The sequence below is a fragment of the Ovis canadensis genome, chromosome 1 (genome assembly GCF_042477335.2).
Source record: "Ovis canadensis isolate MfBH-ARS-UI-01 breed Bighorn chromosome 1, ARS-UI_OviCan_v2, whole genome shotgun sequence".
In the NCBI taxonomy this organism is placed as follows: Eukaryota; Metazoa; Chordata; class Mammalia; order Artiodactyla; family Bovidae; genus Ovis; species Ovis canadensis.
The window spans coordinates 120,786,105-120,811,624 of NC_091245.1; the positions used below are offsets into that span (position 1 = coordinate 120,786,105).

The 25,520-nt window shown below is 42.3% G+C and overlaps 1 long non-coding RNA gene across 1 annotated transcript in view; it reads left to right on the forward strand.

Annotated features, from left to right (window-relative positions):
- The first annotated feature begins 656 nt into the window (after positions 1–656).
- Positions 657–25,520, forward strand: part of LOC138417673 (uncharacterized) — a 48,409-nt gene continuing 23,545 nt past the window's right edge. Inside the window, exons 1-2 of the long non-coding RNA XR_011248251.1 lie at positions 657–749; positions 23,255–23,475. This is a non-coding gene — a long non-coding RNA (uncharacterized lncRNA). The remainder of the gene's footprint in view (positions 750–23,254; positions 23,476–25,520) is intronic.

Consider the following 25,520-nt stretch of genomic DNA (forward strand, 5'->3'; position numbering starts at 1 on the left):
TCTACTTAACCCAAAGTATAGCAGGTTTTTGTTGACGATTTGGGGGTGAAATTACATTGCTATGTACCACAGCAGATTATATTAAATTAAATATTTGAATCTCTTTTCTAGAAAGTTTCCCAGGCTGCTTCAAGAAACTTTAATTTTTTTTCCTCTTTAATATGAACAGTAATTTAGTTTGAGGTCCAGCCACCCTGCTGTGGGGCTATTTTCCCATAACCAAATTGGCTTTCTAATCATTATGCTAAATAAAATACACTTTTTTTTCTAAAGAAATTCTAGGGCCCCTTCTTAAACTGGTAGGTTTTTTTCCCCCTCCCTCCAAATTCATAAAACTACAAAAGGAAACTCTCTCACACAATGTATGCTAGGCCAATAAATTTAAGCTTTTTGATGGAAATCATCTTCTTCCTTCACATCTAAAAGACAGGGAGGAACATTTAAGTGGGCCCAGGGGCACCAAGGATGCTTCTGTGGTAAACATTGAGCTGTCCACTCACTGTCTCCGTCTGTCTGCAGCATCTCAGGGAGAACTACAGTTTCTGACCAGTTTGGGGTTAGTGGGGTTATCTGACTAGTTCTGGCCAAGGGGCTAAAAGTGGAAATGATGTGTATCATTTTCATACTTGTGTAAGACTCTCTTTCCTTCTACCTAGGCAGCTGATAACATTCCAGATTGTGGCTGCTCAATCCACCTGGACATTGTAGGGCAGATCCCTGCTATCGCACGGTCATCTGCAGTGAACACAGTGAGTACGTGTTATGATTGGGAAATAACAACGAACCTTTATTGTTTGAAGCCACAGCATAACTGAGCCTATTTTGACTGATATATTGTCTAATTTTAATTCTTGCGAAAACCTTTTGGAGTAGGTATTATTATCTCCATTTTATTGATGTGATTTCTCAGGTCACAGACCAAATTAGTAGAATCTGTTTTCAAACCCATATCTATGCTCTCTACCCTGTATTTATAGATCCATTTATTAAACTTTACTTTCTGATGCATATCCTTACAAACTGATTCATAAGTTTTATAAATTTCTAATTCTTCTGTACAGTGGTACCAATAAAATAGCACCATATAATTTTTACTGTGTACTATTGCATTTGATCCTTGCAACAACTCTGTAGCAGATTCTTCTTAGCCTCATTTGTAGATGATCCAAATGAGGCCCAGAGCCATTAAGGGACTTGTCTTAAGGGAGGTAGATATTACAAGACAGAGCCAGGTCTTGAACCTAAATTTTCTGACTTCAGGTGCAGTGCCCTTTCTAATTCAAGGTATCTTTCAAAGCAACTACTTTTCCTTCACTGTAGAATGAGGTCAGTGAAGCAAGCAATGATGATTCCATTTATTCTTTCATTCATTCCACACATACTTATTGAGGAGCTCCTACATAAGTGCTTCTTAAATCAAATCTGATGATAAATTCTGGAAGTAAATTTTAGGAGAAAATACGACCAGTTTCCAGGAAGACATTTAAAGTTAGAAAGAGGGATGTTGGTGTTTGAGCCAGTTTGTACCTACCACTTAGAGCTGATTCTGTGCATCTCTTATCTCTGAATTCAGTGACCTTGCAGCAGCTTGAAATTGGATGTGGTGGAAGTATGTACACCATGGAAATTGGCACATGCTATAAATCATGGCTTGTTTGTTTTTTCCCCCTGGAGAAACCTCATTATAAATCATCTCTCCATTAATGGGGATTTTTAATGAATAGTGGCCTCTTCCCAGCACTTGGGAATGGAAAATAATGCAGGAGACCTGGGTTTGATCCCTGGATCAGGAAGATTCCCTGGAGAAGGAAATGGCAACCCACTCCAGTATTCTTGCCTAGAGAATCCCATGGACAGAGGAGCCTAGAAGGCTATAGTCCATGGGGGTGTTGCAAGGGTCGGACATGACTTAGCAATGAAACCACCACCACACCATATGCCACATGGAAAATAAGGCTAACGTATTTCCTGGTCAATTGCACGCTTGGACCACAGACAAAAATGCCCATAGCTTCCATGTCCAATCTAGGAAGTGTCTGCTATCTTTTAAGAAGAGGGAGGGTCATAAGGAAAGTCATCCAGGAAGAAATAAGGAATGCTGAGTGGAAAATCTTCCTAGCAACTCAATCCTACAGTCATTAAATCTGCTTTCTCCAGACATGAAAACTTGAACCTAAGAGGAAAGTCAGTATCAAGAAGCAATATCAGTCGTTGAGGTAGCATAAAGGAAGTACACATTTTGTTATCACAGGCAAAATCTTCAGCAGCGGTGTTACATAGGGACTGTATCACATAGGTTCTTTAGGCAGCATTGGCGGGACTCCGTACCAAGATAATTCAGGAGAATAGAATCCAGAACAACCCTGCAGTGAACTGGAAGTCAAGAGAGTAAAGATATCAAATTCTCAGTCCCCAAATTAATGATTCTGATTTTATCCCCACCCTTCCATGGAAAGGCTGACAATTACTACCATGCTGCTAAATCCAATGGACACTTCACTTCTCAGAAGCATTCAAGACAACTGACCACTTCATTCTTCTCAAAGCAGTGTCTCCATTTGACCCCTTGTTTTTGCTCTCCTTGGCTTTTCACAGTTTTTTTGACACATCTTGGTCTCTTCTTGCCCACTCCTCCTTTTCTATTTAACCTTACATTTGAAGTTCCTTCAGGCTCTGTTGTGAGCTTTCTGTCCTTCTCATTCTAGACTTTTGCCCTATGCAATCTCATCCTCTCCTACAGCTTCGTTAGGAGGGCAAAAACTCTCAATCCTGTATTTCCAGCTTCCTAATTAGTAACTGCACTTGGGTGTCTCACAGACCTCTCAACTTTAAGTCTAAAAAACAAACTCACCACCCAATCTGTCTTTGCTCCTGTTTGGTGAGTCAGTAAGATGGTGCACTGTTAGCGTGTCACCCTGAAAACCGCAGTCATCTCTGACTGCTCCTTCGTCTATCACTTTGTCATGTTGGTTCTTCCTCTCAAGTTGTCTCTTTATCCCATTCTTTGCACAAGAGTCAAGGTGGTGCCAACCATCATTTGGATGGTTGTAGTTGCCACTAAATATCTCTCTCTACTCTTGCCAGCCTCCATTGCCAACAATCTATTTCCTACAAAAAAGCAGTAATCTATATAAGTACAAGGAATTGGGGTATTTGCCTGCTTTAAACCCCTTTTGTTATTTACCATTGCCTATGGAATGATTTTTTTCTTAATTGAGGTGAAATTAATCACATAAAATTAACCATTTAAACCGAACAATTCAGTGGCATTTAGTAAATTCACCATGTTGTCAAGCACTGGATCTATCCAATTCTTAGACGATTTAATTGCCCCAAAATAGAATCCTGTACTTGTTAAACTTTGGCTCCCCATTCCCTCTTCTCCCTGGCAACTGTCAATCTGTTTTCTGTTTCAGTGAATTTCCATATTCTGAATATTGTATATAAATGCAATGAGCTAGGACCTTTGGTGACTGCTTAATTCACTTAGCAGAAGTGTTTCCAGGGTCCGTCCATATGGTAGTATGCATCAGTGCTTCATTCTTTTTTAGGGCTGAATAATATTCCTCTGTGTGTCTGTATGTGTGAAGAAGTGAAAGTCTCTCAGTCATGTCCGACTCTTTGCAACCCCATGGACTAACTAATGGTCCATGGAGTTCTCTGGGCCAGAATACTGGAGCGGGTAGCCTTTCCCTTCTCCAGGGGATCTTCCCAACCCAGGGATCAAACCCAGGTTTCCCACGTTGCAGGTGGATTCTTGACCAGCTGAGCCACAGGGGAAGCCTGTGTATGTGTGTATCTGACTACAATTCATTTATCCATTCATCTGTTAATGAACATTTGAGTTGATTCCATCTTTAAACTATTGTGAATAATGCTGCTATTCTTGTACAAGGATTTGAGCATCTGTTTTTAGTTCTTTTGGGTGTATACCTAGGGGTGGAATTTCTGGGTCATATGAAGGTGGCCCAGTGATAAACAATCTGCCTGCCAATGCAGGAGATGCAAGAGACGTGGGTTCAATCCCTGGGTCAGGAGTATCCCCAGGGGTACAAAATGGCAAACCCACTCCAGTATTCTTGTCTGGAAAATTCCATGGACAGAGGAGCATGGTGCGCTAAAGTCCATGGGGTCACAAAGAGTTGGATACACTGAGCACATGTACACATTCATGGAAATTCCATGTTTAACTTTTTGAGGTATCCCAGACGGTGTCACCATTTTATAACAGCTTCACCATTTTACATTCCCACAATGTAGGTGAGTTTCAACTTCTCTGCATCCTTTCTAACACTTGTTATTTTCCATAGTTTGGATTATTGTCATCCTAATGGATATGAAATATTATCTCACTGAAGTTTTAATCTGCATTTCTCTGATGGCTAATTATATTGAGCAACTCTTCATGTGATTTCTGGTCTTTTGCATATCTTTTTTGGAGAAATATCTGACCAAGTCCTTTGTACATTTTTAAAAGTTGGCATGTAAGAGTTCTTTATATATTCTGGATACTTGACCCTTATCCGCTTTAATGGATCACAGACTTATCATGGCAAGGGACTTGCATAACTCAATGAAGCTATGAGCCATGCCATGTAGGGCCACCCGAGATGGAGGGGTAATGGTGAAGAGTCTGAAAATGTGGTCCACTGGAAGAAGGAATGGTGAGCCACTCCACTATTCTTGCCGCAAGTATCCCATGAATAGCATGAAAAGGCAGGAAGATATGACACTAGAAGACAAGCCCCTCAGGTCCATAGATGTCCAGTATGCTACTGGGGAAGAGCGGAGGGCCATTATTAATGGCTACAGAAAGAAGGAAGCGGCTGGGTCAAAGCAGAAACAATGGTCTGGTGATGAAAGTAAAGTCTAGTGCTGTGAAGAACAAGAATGCATACGAATCTGAAATGTTAGGTCCATGAATCAAGCTAAATTGGACATGGTTAAGCAGCAGATGGCAAGAGTGAATATTGACATCTTAGGAATCAGTGAACTAAAATGGACAGGAGAGGGGAAATTTAATTCAGATGCCCATTATATCTATTGCTGTGAGCAAGATTCCCTTAGAAGATATGGAGTAGCCCTCAGGGTCAACAAGAGTCAAAAATGCATTACTTGGGTGCAATCTCAAAAATGACAGAAAGGTCTCAGTTCATTTCTGAGGCAAACCACAAATCACAGGAATCCAAGTCTATGCCCTGACCACTGATGCCGAAGAAGCTGAAGTTGAGCAGTTCTATGAAGACCTATAATACCTTCTAGAATTAACACCAAAAAAAGATGTCCTTTTCATTATAGAGATTGGAATGCCAAAGTAGGAATTCAAGAGATACCTGGAGTAACTGGCAAGTTTGGCCTTGGAGTACAAAATGAAGCGGGTCAAAGGCTAACAGAGTTTTGTCAAGAGAACACATGAATCATAGAAAATACCATTTTCTGGCAACACAAGAGACAACTCTGCACATGGACATCACCAGATGGTCAATAATGAAATCAGATTGATTATATTCTGTGAGGCAGAAGATGGAGACGCTCTGTATAGTCAGCAAAAACAAGACCTGGAGCTGACTGTGGCTCAGATCATAAGCTCCTTATTGCAAAATTCAGGCTTAAATTGAAGAAAGTAGGGAAAACCACTAAACCGTTCAGTTCAGTTCAGTTGCTCAGTCGTGTCCATCTCTTCGCGACCCCATGAACTGCAGCACTCCAGGCTTCCCTGTCCATCACCAACTCTCGGAGCTTGCTCAAACTCAAGTCCATTGAGTTGGTGATGCCATCCTACCGTCTCATCCTCTGTCATCCCCTTCTCCTCCTAAACCATTCAAAGCGAAATTGAAAGAGAAGTCGCTCAGTTGTATCCAACTCTTTGTGACCCCATGGACTGTAGCCTACAAAGTTCCTCCATCCATGGAATTTTCCCCGGCAAAAGTCCTGGAGTGGGTTGCTGTTTCCTTCTCCAGAGGATCTTCCCAACCCAGGGATTGAACCTCGGTCTCCAGCATTGCAAGCAGACTGTTTTTACCATCTGAGCCACCAGGGAAGCTCAAATAGAGGTTCTTTGTGACCCTGTGGACTATACAGTCCATGGAATTCTCCAGGCCAGAATACTGGGGTGGGTAGCTGTTCCCTTCTCCAGAGGATCTTCCCAACTCTGGGATCAAACTCAGGTCTCCTGCATTGCAGGCGGATTCTTTACCAGTTGAGCCACAAGGGAAGCCCAAACCATTCAAGTATGACCTAAAGCAAATCCCTTTTGATTATACAGCGGAGGTGACAAATAGATTCAAGGGATTAGATCAGTAGACTGAGTGTCTGAAGAACTATGAATGGAGATTCATAACACTGTACAGGAGACAGTGACAAAGACTATGCCAAAGAAAAATAAATGCAAGAAGGCAAAGTGATTGTCTGAGGAGCCTTTACAAATAGCTGAGGAAAGAAGAGAAGCAAAAGGCAAGGAAGAAAGGGAAAGATATATCAACTGAATGCAGAATTCCAGAGAATAGCAAGGAGAGATAAGAAGGCCTTCTTAAATGAACAATGCCTAGAAATAGAGGAAAACAACAGAGTGGGAAAGACTAGACATCTCTTCAAGAAAATTGGAACTATCAAGACAACATTCATGCAAGGATAGGCACGATAAAGGTTGGACAAAAGTAATAACCTAACAAAAGCCGAAGAGTTTAAGAAGAGGTGGCAAGAAAAGCAAAAAGAAAGAAGAGGTGGCAAGAATACACAAAATTATACCAAAAAGATCTTAATGACCTGGATAACCACAATGGTGTGGTCAGTCACCTAGAGCCAGACATCCTAGAGTGTGAAGTCAAGTGGGCCTTAGGAAAAATTACTGTAAACAAAGCTAGAAGAGATGTTGCAATTCCAGCTGAACTATTTCAAATCCTAAAAGATGACGCTGTAAAAGTGCTGCATTCAATTTCTCTGTAAATTTGGACAACATAGCAGTGGCTATAGGACTGAAAAAGTCGGTATTCATTCTAATCCCCAAAACAGGCAATGCCAAAGAATGTTCAAACTACCTCACAGTTGCACTCATTTCACATGCCTGCAAGGTAATGTTAAAAATCCTTCAAGCTAAGTTTCAGTGGTACATGAACCAAGAACTTCCAGATGTACACACTGGATTTAGAAAAAGCAGAGGAACCAAGGATCAACTTACCAACATCTGTTGGATCATAGAGAAAGCAAAGGAATTCCAGAAAATCATCTACTTTTGCTTCATTGCCTGTGCTAAAACCTTTGACTGTGTGGATACCCACAAACTGTGGAAGATTCTTAAAGAGATGAGATTACCAAACCACCTTACCTATCTCCTGAGAAATCTGTATTCAGGTCAAGAAACAACAGTTAAAATTAGACATGGACCAACTGACTAGTTCAAAACTGAAAAAGGAGTATGTCCAAGTCTATATGTCACCCTGCTTATTTAACTTATATGCAAACTACATTATGCAAAATGCTGGGCTGGAGGAGTTACAAGCTGGAATCAAGATTGCCAGGAGAAATATCAAGAACCTCAGGTATGCAGATGGTGCCACTCCAATAGCAGAAAGAACAGAAACTAAAGAGCCTCTTGATGAGGGTGAAAGAGGAGAGTGAAAAAGCTGGCTTACAACTCAACATTCAAAAACGAAGATCATGGCATCTGGTCCCATCATTTCACGACAAATAGAAGGGGGAAAAGTGGAAACAGTGACAAATTTTATTTTCTTGGGCTCCAAAATCACTGCAGATGGTGACTGCAGCCAGCTTGCTCCTTGTAAGGAAAGTTACAACAACCCTAGACAGTGTATTAAGAAGCGGAGACATCACTTTGCCAACAAAGGTCTGTATAGTCAAAGCTATGGATTTCCAGCAATCATGTAAGATCTGAGAGCTGGACCATAAAAACACTGAGCCCCAAAGAATTGATGCTTTTGAACTGTGGTGCTAGAGAAGACTCTTGAGAGTCCCTTCGACTGCAAGGAGATCCAGCCTGAATATTCATTGGAAGGACTGATGCTGGAGCTGAAGCTTCAAAATTTTGGGCACCTGAGGCAAAGAGCTGACTCATTGGCAAAGACACTGATGTTGGAAAAGATTGGGGGCAAGAGAAGGAGGTGACAGAGGATGAGATGGTTGGATGGCATCACTGACTCAATGGACATGAGTTTGAACAAACTTCAGAAGATAGAGAAGAACAGGGAAGCCTGCCATACTGCTGTCCATGGGGTTGCAAAGAGTTGGACATGAGATTGAGTCTGAACAACAAAGAACAAGATTCTTCATCGTGGCACAATTCTGATTCCCATTGCACCCCCCTTCACATTTTACACTCTCGCTATATTGTTTCACTCTCTGTACAGCTTCATAGAGTTTTATCTACACTGTTCCCTTACCTCAAACCCAGCAAAGCCTCTTTCCCAGGAATATCTCAGAGTATTCTCACAGGGTTAACAAATAAAATACAAGATGCAGATTTAAAGGTGAATTTCAAAGAAACTGCAAATAATTCTTTTGGCACGAGTATATCCCATTCAATATTTGGGAGACACTTATACTAAAAAAAAAAAAAGGTCACTCCTTACCTGGAATTCAGTATTTCAGAATTCAACCTTATATCTCTGCCAAATCTCTAAACCGTCCCTCCAGGGAACTGCTCACATATGCTCATAACAAATACCATCAGTTACTCTCCTAGCCCATGTTCCCTTGAAGAAAATCCGGAGGCAAACCTAACAATGCTGCAGCTTTATTTCAAATCCCTGGGCAGGAGACAAGAGCAGGAAAGGAGTGAAAGCAAATGCAAGGTGGCACATTGATTAGCTGCCCTTGGCTGCACAAGGGAAGACTGCTGCTTGCTTGATTACGCACACTGTCATTCTGACAAGCCAGGTGGAAACACAGGGTGCTGGGGGCCAGCGTGAGGCACTCCGCCCATGGCAAAGGTCATGAGGAAGGAGGCTTGGCATACGCAAAGGCGTGATCAAGCCTCAGGAAACCCCCTGTTCCCGAGCATCTAACCCCAAAACCAGAGTCTGTTTTATGCTCTCACCTACACCTCTGACTTTACGGGGGGCTCTCCCCCATAACCGTTTCTCTCTGAGAAGGAGTAAACGTGCAGCTCCAAGGCAATAAAAATTCTTGGGCGTGACAAGAGTGTTTCAGCTTACGGACTCCTCTGAAGGTTATCTAGCCCACCTGTATAGGTTCGTCCGGCCACATGTGATTGTCTACAGCCTCCCAACCTGAGAGGCATGAGACGTTTTAGACTTACTAAAGGCAAATTCTTTGGGGGAGTTAGAAATTATTAGTATGATGGGTTGGTTAGGAATTATATTGGTGAAGGGTTTTTCATTTGTTGTGTCAATAATTGCTGCTAATTCCCTCCCCTGGGTGGGACAAGGATGTCTCAGGTCAAACCTCTCTGCTGACAGACTAGCTTGTGAGACAGGATTATCCATACTGCTGCCACTAGGCACATGATTGTTTACTACCTCTTAACCGTAAACAGCACAGAGAGTTTTGGAGTATTTTGAGAGTCTTAATTAGCATAGGACTTTTTCTTCTTGTTGAGTCAATGATTGCTGCCAGGCCTCCATATCCTTAGGCACCTGGGAATATATTAATCAATGTATTTGGAATATAGCAAAAGGAAATATAGTAGTTTTTGATGTTAGCAATACTAGACTTTTTGAGTTAATGGATTTTCTCTTTTGTAATAGATCACTGTACTTTGTTATAAATCACTGTGTCCTTGCTATGTAAAAATGTAACTTTATCATATCTTAAGACTAAATAGATCTTAAGGGGAGCATTGGTGAAAGGATTTTCATTTGTTGGGCTGATGTTTGCTGCTAAATCTCCATGTTCCCTACCCTTATAATGAATATAACTAACATGTAGGAGAAATAAGTATTAACCTTTAAACATATAGGAGAAATAAGTATTAACCTTTAAGATTAATCATGTTAACCTTGGGTTAAATAAATTCCTTTCTTGATTGTAACTCACTACACCCTCACCCTATAGGAATGTAACTTTATTTGGAGGCTGGTGCCTGGTTTAAGAAAAATCACCCTTGGAAGAAATAAGTTTTTTGGTTATCAGAAAGAAAGGATCATAAAATGTCAGCAGGTCTCACTCATGGCCAGAAGATGATGTACCTTTTTTTAATACATTTATGTGAAGCACCTGATTTTGATAAAGGTCAGGACTGCTGACCCCCCGCATGACTCTGTATTCATCCCTATGTGTAACAAAAGGTATATAAGCAAACCCCAAAATAAAGAAATCGGATCAGTTTCCAGAAAGACTGATTCCCCCATGTCGCTTCTTTCTTGCTCCCGTTTTTCTGGCTGAGTTCCCATGTGGAGCATGGATACTATTCCACGTAATCCAAGTTATTCAGCCTCTTTTTCTCCACTAATCTTCCTACTACACTATCCATTTCTAATCTCTCTATATCTGTGATTAAATATGCATTTTTCCAAAGACGCCGACTCCGTCCCCACCTTCGAATCACCCTGGATCCACTGGGGCTGGACCCCGGCAACAGGGCCTTGGAACCATGCCTCTGGGGAAGAAAGGAGAGGGACATATCAGCCAGGTCTTTCATTCCCTCTGTCATTGTTGAAGTTCACACCTGTGCTGTGTGCTGTGCTCAGTGGCTCAGTCGTGTCTGATTCTTTTCAACCACACGGGTTGTAGCCCTCCAGGCTCCTCTGTCCATGGGGATCCTCCAGGCAAGAAAACTGGAGTGGTTGCCATGCCCTCATCCAGGGGATCTTCCCAACCCAGGAATCAGACTGGGGTCTCCTGCATTGTAGGCGGATTCTCTACCAGCTGAGCTACCAGGGAAGCCCCTGAAGTTCACTGCATGGGGCATTAATTCCCCTGCGCTTCTGAGTTGAGTTACACAGACCTTCTGGGAAGTTGCCAGGAAAGTCAGATCCTCTACCCTCCAGTGTGATCTTCTCCTAGACGCAGAAGTGTGCAAGGATCTACAGAACTAGGGTGCATTTGGGAAGAATCAAGACTCTGTTACTACTCTGATGGATATGATAGAAGCCATGCCGAAGCCAAGCCCTCTCCTGGGGGAGGCTGAGGAAGCTGACACTGTCCGGGCATGAGATGATGCCAGGAGTGGCATGGAGGGTCTCCACTGAGCAGGGAGCCAGGGTCCTGGGGTGAGAAGGGGGCTAGAATGTTGGATCGGGGGTGGGGGGGAAGCGGGTGGAACAGAGCAGATAAGCCTCAGTGCACATGAACTAAACTTGACATGATTACTGCCCTGCATCAGCCATAGTCCACCCTGCTTCCTGCTAGAGCCCTTCATGGTGGGAACCTCCCCAGGAAACCACAGTCTTTTCAAAGAGTGACCTCTTCAGATGCGTGTGGCAGACCCCACAATTCCCAGCTGAAGACTTCTGCCATCTTCTATGCCACTGGAGCCCCTCCAAACTGTGATAGAAAAGGAGGATGGGAAATTCCCTCATGGTCCAGTGGTTAAGATTCTAGGCTTTCAGAGATAAATCCACGCACCCGTGGACACCTTATCTTTGACAAAGGAGGCAAGAATACACAGTAGAGAAAAGACAATCTCTTTAACAAGTGGTGCTAGGAAAACTGGTCAACCACGTGTAAAAGAATGAAACTAGGACACTTTCTAACACCATACACAAAAATAAACTCAAAGTGGATTAAAGATCTAAATATAAGACCAGAAACTATAAAACTCCTAGAGGAAAACATAGGCAAAACACTCTCTGACATAATAGCAGGATTCTCTGTGACCCACCTCCCAGAGTAACGGAAATAAAAGCAAAACTAAAGAAATGGGACCTAATTAAACTTAAAACCTTTTGCACAACGAAGGAAACTATAAGCAAAGTGAAAATACAGCCTTCGGAATGGGAGAAAATAATAGCAAACAAAGCAATGGACAAAGAGTTAATCTCAAAAATATACAGACAACTCCTGCAGCTCAATTCCAGAAAAATAAAAGAGACCCAATCAAAAAGTGGGCCAAAGAATTAAACAGACATTTCTCCAAAGAAGACATGCAAATGGTAACAAATACATGAAAAGATGCTCAACATCACTCATTATCAGAGAAATGCAAATCTAAACCACAATGAGGTAGCATCTCACACCGATCAGAATGGCTGCGATCCAAAAGTCTACAAGCAATAAATGCTGCAGAGGGTGCAGAGAAAAGGGAACCCTCTTACACTGTTGGTGGGAATGCAGACTAGTACAGCCACTATGGAGAACAGTGTGGAGATTCCTTAAAAAACTGGAAATAGAACTGCCTTATGACCCAGCAATCCCACTTCTGGGCATACACACCAAGGAAACCAGAATTGAAAGAGACACGTGTACCCCAATGTTCATCACAGCACTGTTTATAATAACCAGGACATAGAAGCAACTTAGATGTCCATCAGCAGATGAATGGATAAGAAAGCTGTGGTACATATACACAATGGAGTATTACTCAGCTATTAAAAAGAATGCATTTGAATCCATTCTAATGAGGTGGATGAAACTGGAGCCTATTATATAGAGTGAAGTAAGTCAGAAAGAAAAGGACCAATTCAGTATACTAACACAAATATATGGAATTTAGAAAGATGGTAACAATGACCCTATATGCGAGACAGCAAAAGAGACACAGAGATAAAGAACAGACTGTTGAACTCTGTGGGAGAAGGCGAGGGTGGGAAGATTTGAGAGAATAGCATTGAAACATGTATATTATCATATGTGGAACAGATCGCCAGTCCAGGTTCGATGCATGAGGCAGGGTGCTCAGGGCTGGTGCACTGGGATGACCCTGAGAGATGGGATGGGGAGGGAGGTGGGAGGGGGGTTCATGGGTGAACACATGTACACCCATGGCTGATTCATGTGAATGTATGGCAAAAAACACCACAATATTATAAAGTAATTAGCCTCCAATTAAAATTTTTAAAATTATAAATTTTAAAAAATTAAAAAAAAAAATTCTGGGCTCTCACTGTTGGGAGCCCATGTTCAATCCCTGGTTGGGGAACTAAGATCCTGCAAGCTCCAAGGCACAGCCAATAAATAAATAAATAGTAAGAAAGAAAAGGAAGATGATTCACTTTCCTTCTATTTGTTTCATATTCTCTTAGATGTTACCTATGAAGACACTGTCTGGATAACTGTCAGCAAAATCACAAACTGTCTAGAGCACAAGAAAAGAGAATGTCCTGGTTTATATTGCTGAAGACCCCAAGAGAAGTTACATATTTACTTTACATGAATTTAGTATTTTTAAAAATTAAAGACAATTCCTTAAGTCCAGTGGGGAAAACATTAGCAAGCCCAGCCCTATTTACATTTCCACAGAAAACAAGAAGTAATCTGTAAGGATTACACTGTGATTTCTCCAGCTCCTGTAACTTCTAACATTTGTCATCTTTGACTCCCACTGCATTACCGCAATGAATAGTGGTAAACTCTACAATGATATGAAACAGAGCAAGATAGAAGTCAGGATAAACATGGTGTCCTGATAAATCAGGTAACACTTTTGAGGAGGAGATATAAATCTTGTTCAGAAAGAAATACCCAAAATGACAACCAAGACTACCTCTTGGTAGGATTAGGGCTGGGGTTGCAACAGGAGGAAGCTTGAGCTTTTTACTCTTCCATGCTGCATGGGTTTAGCACAAGCACATATTAATATTATATGTGTACCATTTTCAAAAGAGGAAAGATGGGAGTAAGCAGAGATTTGGATCCGTCCTCTTACAGTGTATATCATGTGAACTGCTTTCTCTTTCAGATGAGGAGGAAGGGTGAGTCTCTGTGTTGAGATTGGAAAGGCTGTTTTCTGAGGCTGATGACATGGCTTTGATGTTGACACTTAGGAACTGCTTCAACTGACAATGGGCTTCCCTACTAACTCAGTTGGTAAAGAATCTGTCTGTAATGCAGGAGACAGAAGTGTTCATTTCCTGGGTTGGGAAGATCCCCCTGGGGAAAGGAAAGGCTACCCTCTCCAGTATTCTCGCCTGGAGAATTCCATAGACAAAGAGTCAGACACAACTAAGCAATTTTCACTTTCTTTCAACTGACAACTGAACTTTTCACCTAATGATGTCCACAAATGGCTATAGCAGAGACAATACCCATTTATTTTTCTTCCTTTTGTAATCAACCTCTAAATTTAGCTGGACATGTGGCCATGCAAAATGAAGATTACTTTTCCCAAATCCCCATCTCCTTGCAGCTAGATATGGCCGTGAGGCTAAGTTCTGATCACTGAAATGTAAGCAAATGTATTGAGTATCAACCTAGAAAATTCTTAAAGGGAGGGACTCCATCCATCTTTGCCCTTCTTTCCTGCTATCTGTCATGTGGAACCATGTGAGAGCAGCGGCAACCATCCTGGGCAAGAAGTAGAGGCCACATGCCGGAGATCAGAGCAATGCAGGGAGCCTCAGCCCCCAGCATTCTGGAGTGCGATGCGCGTTCAGCACTGCCAACCTCTGAAGCTCATTTCTGAGAGCCAGAAGAAAGCTTTCAAGTTGTTTAAGACACTGTTATTTTTCCATTACATGCAGCCAAACCTTATCCTAACTTATCTAATCACTGACCTGAGGTAATAACTGACCAGGGTCGGGAAGATCCCCTGGAAGAGGGCATGGCAACCCACTCCAGTATTCTTGCCTGGAGAATCCCCATGGACAGAGGAGCTTGGTGGGCTACAGTCCATGGGGTTGAAAAGACTCAGACACTACTGAGAGACTAAGCTCAGCGCAGCACAGACATTCTAAACAGCAAGTTAGAACATTTAGTTACTGGGAAAGGAGGGCAGGAGACACAGTTATGAACTAATTTGTACTACAGATTTTACCAGGACGTCATGGTTTTGAAATAGTTGTAAGTCAAGGTGTTTTACTGAGAGATTTTTGTCCAGGCAAGCAGTCCCTAGCATCTGCTTTGGGTTGTTGTCCCCTCAACTAGAATTATCATAACCCCACTTTACGATGATGTCTCTGTCTCAATTGTTTCTTGAGTTTAAAATGTAGATTCATTAGCCCAGACTAGAACAATAGAATCAAAACATTTGGATTCTAAAGATTCTAAACAAATATCTTAGTTTAGAATTCTAAACAAATCCTTAGTATGTGCTAGGCATACCATAATATGAGAATCATTTTTATGCTTCTCTGTTTCTTTCATAAGCTGGAGTAGACCCCAAACTGTTTTAAATAGAGATTTTGGCTTCAGCTTCTAGATACTTCTTAAATTCATCCTCTGATGAGATGGAGTGGATATCTGTCAGTTACTTGTCTGGATCTACTCCCAAATGCTCTTTAAAGGACTTGATCTTTTTCCTTTTCAGTTATTAAAATCACAATATCTTCCTTTTATCAACAACACAGGTTCTTCCTGGAGATTACAACCTGACATTCCGTTCAGTTTTACCAAAAGCCCAGTCAGAAGAAATCATATCTGCAATGGATTTCCTAAGAACATGCAGTTCACTCTTTTTTTTTTTTAGCTGTTCTAAATTTTACCCTTAAAATGTATCCGAGTAGCAGAGAATTGCCTACTTGGATTATATCATTTTCCTCCCTTGTTTGGCTTTCTTTGTACTGAACGGTACTCTAGAGTTACCCGCTACCAGCCTCCCGCTGAACATTGTTATGAGAAACAAAAATAGGAAACGTGTTCCTGTAGTTCTTGCAGGGCTGCTAGAGGGGAGTTCCCCGCTGTAACTTGGTCCTTTCCTCATGAGGATCCATGGGAGAATTTGTCAGGCCTCAGTACCAGACAACACAATACTTCCAAAGAGCAATTCGCCTGTTTTATCTAATGAACATTATGAGTACAATCACTGACTATTTTTTCCTCTTTTCCTTGGTTTCTGAGAGATTCCACCATAAGATATCTTGTGACCTACTTTGAGCAAACATACAGGATTCTATGGTGAATGTTACTTTGTGCAGACTGCTAATCCTTTATGGAAAGAGCAGGAAGGGATGGCTGGATGGAGAAAAATCCAGATCTTCTAAATCCTAGGTTATATCAGTGTTTCCTTCTTTGTATACCCTCTGCCACCCCCAACACACACTCAAAAAAAGAACAGATAAAATTTTTAAATCCCATAAAAAGAGGAATAAAGGTGGTATTGTTTATAAGCAAATATAACTATTTTTAAGGACAGGTAGAGAGAGTAGAAAGGAGCGGGGGGAAGCAAATGCAGGTTAAAAATAGAAAAAAGAGAAAAGAAATAGGAGGGGTGGGGAAAACATAAAGGAAGAAAGTAAACATGTCAAGAGGGATCATATTCATATTGAAACAGAAGTTCTGGATTTTCCAGGCTAGTGTAGGACAATCAGATCCCCCAGCGAAGGAGTATTCAAACATCATGTCCCTTCATTCTGTCCTGCTGATCCTTGTACTTAGTAATTTACAAAGAGTTCTGTAGCATGTTTCAAAGTCAAAGTAGGCAAAAATAAAAACGAAAAAACCCCAAGAGTTTCATAGTTTAAGATTGTTCAAAATGTCTTTCTCCTGAGAGCGAATGTGTTATTCTTCTGACACAAGAGGGCGCTATTTCTTCAGTTTATAATATTTATGGTATGGCCATTCCTATGGAAGAAAACTTGGTTTGCGGAACTCATAGGGCTTCCCAGGTGGCGCTGGTGGTAAAGAACTCGCCTGCCAATGCAGGAGAGGTTAAGAGGCTCGATCGGATCCCTGGGTCCGGAAGTCCCCCGAGAAGGGCATGGCAACCCACTCCAGTATTCTTGCTTAGAGAATCCCAAGTACCAAGTGAACAATGTCAAGGGTTTCAGAGCCTGCTAGCTGGCCACAGGGCTGCTGGTTGGAACATCCTTGAAATCAGAACCCACTACATCTCATTTATCTATGCAATGGCAGGATTAGTATCTAGAATCAAGGACCTGTGAACCGGAAAAAGTTATCTAAACTCTTCTTAGCCTAATAAGTGTGTTAGTCGCTCAGTCGTGTCCAACTCTTTGCGACCCCACGGATCATAGCCCAGCAGGCTCCCCTGTCCATGGAATTTTCCAGGTGAAAATACTGAGGTGGGTTGCCATTCCCTTCTCCAGGGGATCTTCCTGACCCAGGGATCAAACCCATGTCTTCTGCATTGCAGGCAGATTCTTTACCATCTGAACTACTATGGGCTCCTTTTAGCCTAATGATGAAAGTATTAACTCATAGAGTTGTGGGGAAGATTAAACGGGACGATCAATCTAAAGTATCTGACAACTTGCGACACATAGTAGGGAGTCAATGAGCAGAAGTTATCACTTTGTTGCTTAGCATGGCTGACATATAGTGGTGCTTAATACGTGTTTGAGTGAATTAACGAATGAAATGTGTAGAATCATGAAGATTTTCCTGCACTGAGGAATCCAAATATTTTCAAGGTTTTTAAATGTGGAATCCGATAGTTGAATCACCTCAAGGCAAAGCAATCAGTCTGTCTGGATAAGATAATTCTGTCAATCTTCTCTACTCTTTTGAGAAAGCAGAGATCGGAGGGGGTAAGTGATGTGCCCTTGGCTTCAGAGCTGATGAGGGAAGCGGGATGAGACTGACTCTTGAGTCCTATCTCAAGATTTAATTAACCGTTAGGGACCTGCCGGACCAGCTGGGAGGGTGGGAGGACCGGAGGATGGGAAGGCAGGTCTTAATAGGCTGATCCTAGAAAACAAATAGGCTTTGGGCTTGGTTTCAACATGCTTATGAAGGCCACCTTTACACAAGTGACCTCACCCAGGTGTGGAAAGAACCAGAACCACAAAAGAGCTTCTTGTTTGTCCCCGGGGCAAACTGAGGCTACGCTTAGAGGCTCAGTCCCGTCTGAGTCTTTGCGACCCTATGGACTGTAGCCCACCAGGCTCCTCTGTCCTTGCGATTCTCCAGGCAAGAATACTGGAGTGGATTGCCGTGCCCTCCTCGGGGCAATCCATAATTGGCTTCTAATCTGAAGGGATCTGTAGGAAGCGGCTCTCACTTCTCCAAATATGCTTCTTCCTGTGTCACAAGAAGCCTTGGGTCACCTCCTTCCTTTGTGCAACAAAACAGCAATTCTGTCTCTGCTTTTTTTCTTTCCTGTTACAATTTGCTTTGCCTTTTCCGGGCCCGATTCTCAGGACACAGCCCTGCTGTAGCTTCGGTTGGGTCTATCAGCAGCCTCCCTGGGTTTCCTGACCTGCACAGAATAGCAAAAGACTGCTGAGCCCCGAGGCCCCTCCCTTTCTCTGAATAAAACAGGCTTCCCTGGGGTGGTCCAACCCCTCTGCTTTTGATCTGCCAGCAGGAAGCAATAAAAGGCACTTTCCACGTGCCTGTAGTAACTGCATTTTCCCTATACAAAAACAAGGTTCATTACCCAACCAGGACAAGTGCCATTCTAAGGACTTTGGAACAAAAGACGTGAAACTGAACCGTGCCAGAAATCCCAGGATGGCTAGTTGCCATGCACAGTCCTCGTGGAAAATTGCTCCTCTGGGGTATGCCTGCTGGAAGTGCCATCTGCTTTTGCCACAGATTCAAGGCTGTGACTGCAACTCACATACTGGCCGTAGTAGGACTTTGGTGAACTCCGGCTCAGATTCTACTAGGAAACCAGGGCTGAACGGCTGTGTGCAGGAAACCTCTTTCCTTGACTTCACTTGCTTGTTTTATCTGTGTAAAGATCCTATTCCCATGGGGGCTTTGCAAGGTGTTTTTTACCTTCAACTCAGTTATGATTCTTTTAAACATATCAATCCAAGGAGGGGAGGAGGGAATGGGGAGTAATTACTAACGGGCACTAGTTTCTTTCTGGGGTAATGAAAATGTTCTAAAATTAGATTGTGGTGGTGCTTGCACTCTGAACATATTAAAAGCCATTGAACTGTACATTTTAAATGGGTAAAATGTATGTGAACTATATCTCAGTAAAACTATTAAAAATTTTCAAAAATCAATCCAATGACTTTAGAATATGCAATAAATACATGTCAGGTACTAGGTTGTGTAGTGCTGAAGATAAAGTGGTGAAAATGCCACTCATTCCAACTGGTTGGTTCTCTACTATGGCCATGAAATTGAAATAGGAGGAAAAGGGACAGGACAAAACCTTTGAAAGAACGACATAGCCCAAGGGCACAGCATAAACTGAACAGAACCAAATGGGTCCAAGATGACAGACAAGTCAACTTGACTAAACCTTGACACTCGGCATAAGCTCATTGTAACATGTCGGCAAGCTAAATGACAGGGTTAGAGCTGCCACGACGGTTCCATCAGAGAAAATTGGACAGTGGCCAAACACCTGGAAATCCCAACCTTTCCCCCACAATAGTTGGAATAGTTCCGCCACTCATTAGCCTATGAAATTTCCCAGTCCATAAAAGCTAATGACACCACATTTTGGCGCTGCACTCGCCCTCTGTGGTGGCCCACCTTCTGTCTGTGGAGTGTGTTTTTCACTGAATAAATCCACTTCTTACCTATCACTCTTTCTCTCACTGAATTCTTTCTGCAATGAGATATCAGGAACCTGGGCTTCATTAGGTCCTGAAACCTGTGATCTCAGTTGGAAGACCGTGAGTTTTGGCTGGGTTTGAGTCCCAGGACATGGGTTCAAGTCCCAATCTGAGTGAAATGGTTTCAAAGCCATGCTTATCCTCTGGGGAGGACCCAATGACTGCTGGAGTGGCTTCTACCCTTCCACATTCAACTATAATAAAAATAATCACAGTGTGGTAAAATGAGAGCCAGACTTGGCATCAGAGGTCTTGGGTCTTCAAATTTTGCCTCTTCCACTTGATAGCTGTGTTATTACTAGGCAAGGCAGATTTTCAACCTCCAACTCCTCATCTGTCAGTAAGGAAGTCATAATATCTGCGGGCAGTGCGGTTGAGTGGGAAATAAATGCTGGCAAGTTGTCTAGGTACCTGGAACATAATAGACGTTGAAGATTTCCTTCCTTCTTTCCTTCCTTAAGGAGCATAAGGAAATTGTTGTTCAGTTGTTAAGCCGTATCCAACACTTTGTGACCTTGTGACCCCACGGACTGGCTCCCCTGTTCTTCATTGTCTCCTGGAATTTGCTCAGATTCATGTCTATTGAGTTGTTGATGCTTTCTAGCCATCTCCTCCTCTGCCACCCCCTTCTTTTGCCTTCAATCTTTCCCAGCATCAGGATCTTTTCCAATGAGTCAGCTCTTTGCATCAGGTGGCCTAAGTATTGAAGCTTCAGCTTCAGCATCAGTCCTTCCAGTGAATATTCAGGGTTGATTTCCTTTAGGATTGACTGGTTTGATCTCCTTGCAGTCCAAGGGTCTCTCAAGAGTCTTCTCCAGCAGCATAATTCAGAAACATCAGTTCTTCAGCTCTCAGCCTTCTTTATGGTCCAGTTCTCACATCTATACATGACTGCTGGAAAAATCATAACTTTGAATATGGACTCTTGTTGACAAAGTGATGCCTCTGCTTTTTAATATACCGTCTAGGTTTGTCATTGCTTTTTAATATACCGTCTAGGTTTGTCATAACTTTCCTTCCAAGGAGCAAGCGTCTTTTAATTTTATGACTGAAGTCACTGTCCATAGTGATTTTGGAGCCTAGGAAATAAAGTCTATCACTACTTCCACTATTTCTCCATCTATTAGACATGAAGTGATGGGACCAGATGCCATGATCTTCATTTTTTGAATGTTGAGTTTTAAGCCAACTTTTTCACTCTCCTCTTTTACCCTCATCAAGAGGCTCTTTAGTTCCTGTTCTTTCTGCTATTAGAGTGGCATCATCTGCATATCTGAGGTTCTTGATATTTCTCCTGGCAATCTTGATTCCAGTTTGTGACTCATCTAACCCAGCATTTTGCTTGATATAGTCTGCATTTAAGTTAAATAAGCAGGGTAACAATATACAGCCTTGACGTACTCCTTTCCCAATTTTGAACCAGTCAGTTGTTCCATGTTCAGTTCTAACTGTTGCTTCTTGACCTGCATACAGATTTCTCAAGAGACAAGTAAGGTGGTCTGGTATTCCCATTTCTTTAAGAATCTTCCACAGTGTGTTAAAATAGTCAATGGTTTTAGCACAGGCAGTGAAGCAGAAGTTGATGTTTTTCTGGAATTTCCTTGCTTTCTCTATGACTCAAAGGATGTTGGCAATTTGATCTTTGGTTCCTCTGCCTTTTCTAAATCTAGTTCATATACCTGTAAGTTCTTGGTTCATGTACTGCTTGAAGGATTTTGAGCAAACCCTTACTAGCTTGTGAAATAAGCACAATTGTATGGTAGTTCAAACATTCCTTGACATTGCCTTTATTTGGGATTGGAATGAAAACTGACCTTTTCCAGTCCTGTGGCCATTGCTGAGTTTTCCAAATTTGTAACACATTAAGTGCAGCACTTTCACAGCACCATCTTTTAGGATTTTTAAACAGTGCAGCTGGAATTCCATCACCTCCAGTAGCTTTGTTCATAGTTATGCTTCCTAGGGCCCACTTGACTTCATACTCCAGGATGTCAGGCTCTAGAAGAATGACCAGGTCATCATGATTGTTTGGGTCCTTAGACCTTTTCTGCATAGTTCTGTGTATTCTTGCCACTTCTTCTTAGTCCCTTCTGCTTCTGTTAAGTCATTACCATTTCAGTCCTTTATCGTGCCTATCCTTACATGAAATGGTCCCTTGATAGTTCCAGTTTCCTTGAAGAGATCTCTAGTCTTTCCCACTCTGTTGTTTTCCTTTATTTCTTTGCATTGTTCATTTAAGGTCTTCTTAACTCTCCTTGCTATTCTCTGGATCTCTGCATTCAGTTGGGTACATCTTTCCCTTTCTCCCTTGCCTTTGTTTCTCTTCTTTTCGCAGGTATTTGTAAGGCCTCCTCAGATAACCATTTTGCCTTTCTTTTTCTTGGGGCTGGTTTGATCACCACCTCCTGTGCAGTGTTATGAATCTCTGTCCGTAGTTCTTCAGGCACTCTGTCTGCCAGGTTTAATCCCTTGAATCTATTTGTCACCTCCACTGTATAATCATAAGGAATTTGAGTTAGGTCTACTTGAATGACTAAGTGGTGTTCCCTACTTTCTTCAGCTGAAGCCTGAATTTTGCAATTAGGAGCTTATGATCTGAGCCACAGTCAACTCCAGGTCTTGTTTTCGCTGTCTTACAGAGCTTCTCCATCTTTGGATGTGAAGAAGATAATCAATCTGATTTTGGTATTGACCACTGGGTGATGTCCATGTGTAGAGTTGTAGCTTGTGTTTTTGGAAGACGGTGTTTGCTATGACCATTGTGTGCTCTTGACAGAACTCTGGAATCTAGAGGCTAATAGGTAAAAAGAGGTTCTGCTATAACTGATACACAGTGTAAACTGACGTACAACCTCAACTCGGGGTACAGATAAGGCCAAGGCTGCTTTCTGTGGCTTGTTGTACACAGGGCAGGGAGAGACCGTTCAGACTGGCATCACTGGGGGCTGTTGGCTAGTTTCCTTCCTCCCAGTTCTGTTCCAGGGTCTCTACCCAAATCCGCTTTGTGAGGAGTAAGTTTCAGGGGCCTTCATCAACCTCGTGTGACGAGAGCACAGAAAGAGCCAGTGGGGCAGGCAGGTCTCCCCAGAGATGGGTGAAAGTCCAGGTGCCTGAGGAGAGGTGCTTGGTCAAGGCAGGCCAGACTAACCAGGGGAAGCAAATAGAACACACCAAGTAGTCCCCTGTGAGTGGAAATACAAAACAGACATTTCAGATATGTGGTCTCACCCCAAACCAAGATTGGGAGCTAGACCAAGTGTTCACAATTTGAAACACACACACACACACACACACACACAGAAAACCACATCTGGGTGTCCTGTAGCACTTCACTTTTCACGTGACCTTGAAGCCTAAGCTCTCAAAAATGTGTTTGTTCATCCCTCCCAGCACACCAGTGAGTTAAGCCAACTATCATTTCCCAGTTGTACAGAGGGAAAAACAGATCCAGAAAAGTTACACAACTAACCAGGTCACACCTAAATGGCAGAGTTGTGGCTCTAAGCTAAGTAATCTGACTCTAAATCCAAACTCCTTAAAGAAAACATAATGACCTATCAATTCATGCAAAAGTAAGTTTCCTAAACTTATTGTGATGGTAGCTATCTCTTCTCTCGAATATCTATTCTCTATTCCTTAGCAATGGAAATTCTTATTGCATGGGTGACAACTCAACTGAAAACTACATTTCTCAACTTCCCGTGTAGACATGATCATCCATGTAATTATGCTTGGGCCAACATGAGACACAGCAGAAGTGATATGTGCATCCTTCCAGGCCAGTCCCTTAAAATGAATGTGCATGCTCTCCTGCTTCCTGACAGCAAGAATGCAGAGTAGATGATAAGAGTTGAGAAAACCATTCTGGAGTTTATCACCTCTAAACTATTCATCTGGAATTTTATATAAGAGAGAAATAAACCTAAATGTAAGTATTATATTTTGGGTTTCTTTGTTATGCAGCCTAAATAATTCTTAACTAATGTGGGTATGTATAAATAATAACAGTAGACTTGAGGGGACTTCCTGGTGGCCCAGTGGTTAAGAATCCGCCTTGCAATGCAGGGGATGTGGGTTCAGTCCCTAGTGGGGAAACTAAGATCTCACATGCTGTGGGACAATGCAGCTAGAGAGTCCGTGCACTATATCAAAAAATTCCACAAGCCGCAATTAAGACCAGACAGACACGGTAAAATAAATAAATATTTAAAATAATAATAACAGCAGTAGTCATGAAGAAAGAAGTCTGTGGATGATTTAAAAAACAAAAAACAGTGTTGGGAGTTAAAGCAGAGCATTCTGAAGGATGTTATGAGTAGGTTGTAGCTGATGTAAATCACTCACCCTTAGGTATACAGAAGGTGCCCCCAAATTCTTACTGTATTGAGACTGAAACAATGATTACCCTTCTTCGCAAAATAATTTCAACTGGCATAATTCCAAGAGCACCTGACTTAAGGTCAGAATGCCTGAGATCTAATTCTCCCTCTACTTCTTCTGCCTTATACGAGTTAATCTCTCTGAGTTTCCTTGTCTGTAAAATGAAGATGATGGGACCTGCCTCCTGGAACACTGTAAAGGTTGGCTTAGCACAATACTTGGCACACAGCAGATATTCCCTACAGTCTCCCGCCCAGCCCCTCTGCCTTGCCCCCACAGAACAGCCTTGTGACACGTGAGCATTCGACTGGGTGGTGGTGCTACCCGCACCATCTCATGTCTCACTAACCCACTGTGGGAAAGCATGCAGAGAAGCATCAGCCCTATCCAAGGGGCCTGAACGTTGATGAGCACAGAGAAAGTCCCAGAGCAACACTGGCTTAGTCCAGGAGTCGTTTTACAAGTAGAGTGGATTAGTGAAAGCTGAAGGGAAGAGAGCCTTGTGGTGTTTGGGAAGCATAACAGTGGGGGCCATTATGTGGCTGAAGGCTGAAATCATGATGGGAGCCACTGGGCTCTCAGCATGACATTTGGGGCCAGAGGTGCCTGGGCAAGAGTGGCTGCTTGGTTTGAGTTCAGGATGCCCCAATTCTGGTGGCTCCAGTCTCCACCAAGAAACCTGGGAAAAACCTCTCTGTTGGATGGCGCAGGAACTGACATCAACCTGAACCACTACCAAGTATCAGGAGAAGCTTTCTTAACAAATCTGGAACAATTAGACATCGTGCAAGCAGGTGGATCATCCAAATCCCAGAACAAGCATTCTTGGATATCAGCTTACAGCCTCTGGAGAGACATATTATTCCTCTGGGTGTGTAACTCCTCAATACAACCTCCAGCTTAGTTCTCAGCCCTCACTTGTCCCCATGCAACTCTTAGGCAATGGGGCCTCAACCACAAATGTGCCTCTGGGACCTGCTGGACTCCTGTAGACTGAGCTCCAGTCTCCACTTGCCCATTCCTTATCAAGAGTCTGTCCATCTCCTTCTAATCTAATACAGTCAAGTGCAGGTTTGTAAGCATGCCAGCCCATCCTCCTCCCATCTAGACAGAGATTGTGGCTCAAGGCTGGTCAGATATGAGTCAGACCAGCCAAGGTTTAGCTCTCTCTACTTTACTGGAATTTCCCAAAGTACGTATGCACATTTTAGGTAGTATGGGAATAAAAAATTATTTTAGAGTCATACATTTATTTTAGTTAGTATCAAAAAAATAATAAACCCACTAAACTGGCAATTTCCTAGATAGGATAATGCTAAATTTAAAGAGTAAATTTAGTACAGATCTAAAAAACATATTGAATAAACTATGCTAGAGCTGATGCATGACACTGAAATAAACTTGGTCCTCTTCACTAGGCTGATTGTCCAGTTGAAAATGAGAAATATGATTGCTCACTTGTTAACAAGTGCAGAGTTGCCAGATGAAACTCAATTTAAATGTTAGATAAATTACTGCACAGGACATACTTATACTAAAAATTATTCACTGATGGTCTGAAATTCAAATGTCACTGGACATCTTTCCTGTATT